This window comes from Triticum aestivum, chromosome 2D (assembly GCF_018294505.1).
Source record: "Triticum aestivum cultivar Chinese Spring chromosome 2D, IWGSC CS RefSeq v2.1, whole genome shotgun sequence".
Lineage (NCBI taxonomy): Eukaryota > Viridiplantae > Streptophyta > Magnoliopsida > Poales > Poaceae > Triticum > Triticum aestivum.
In genome coordinates this window covers 445611457-445612110 of record NC_057799.1, presented here as the reverse complement: position 1 = coordinate 445612110, position 654 = coordinate 445611457, and positions in this window count along the sequence as shown.

Here is a 654-nt window from a genome sequence, read left to right as displayed (position 1 = left end):
CGGGGAGAAAAAAAATCAGAGAGAATGATTCATCGCGTTTTACGATACGGAGCCGCCGCCAAGCCCTAATCTCTCTCAAGAGGGCTGATCTGGAGTCCGTTCGAGGCTCCGGAGAGGGGAATCCGTCGCCGTCGTCATCATCAACCTTCCTCCATCACCAATTTCATGATGCTCACCGCCATGCGTGAGTAATTCCATCGTAGGCTTGCTGTATGGTGATGGGTTGGATGAGATTTATCATGTAATCGAGTTAGTTTTGTTAGGGTTTGATCCCTAGTATCCATTATGTTCTGAGATTGATGTTGCTATGACTTTGCTATGCTTAATGCTTGTCACTAGGGCCCGAGTGCCATGAATTCATATCTGAACCTATTATGTTTTCATGAATATATGTGAGTTTTTTATCCTATCTTGCAAGTCAATAGTCACCTACTATGTGTTATGATCCGGCAACCCCGAAGTGACAATAATCGGGACCACTCCCGGTGATGATCGTAGTTTGAGGAGTTCATGTATTCACTAAGTGTTAATGCTTTGGTCCGGTACTCTATTAAAAGGAGGCCTTAATATCCCTTAGTTTGCAATAGGACCCCGCTGCCACGGGAGGGTAGGACAAAAGATGTCATGCAAGTTCTTTTCCATAAGCATGTATGA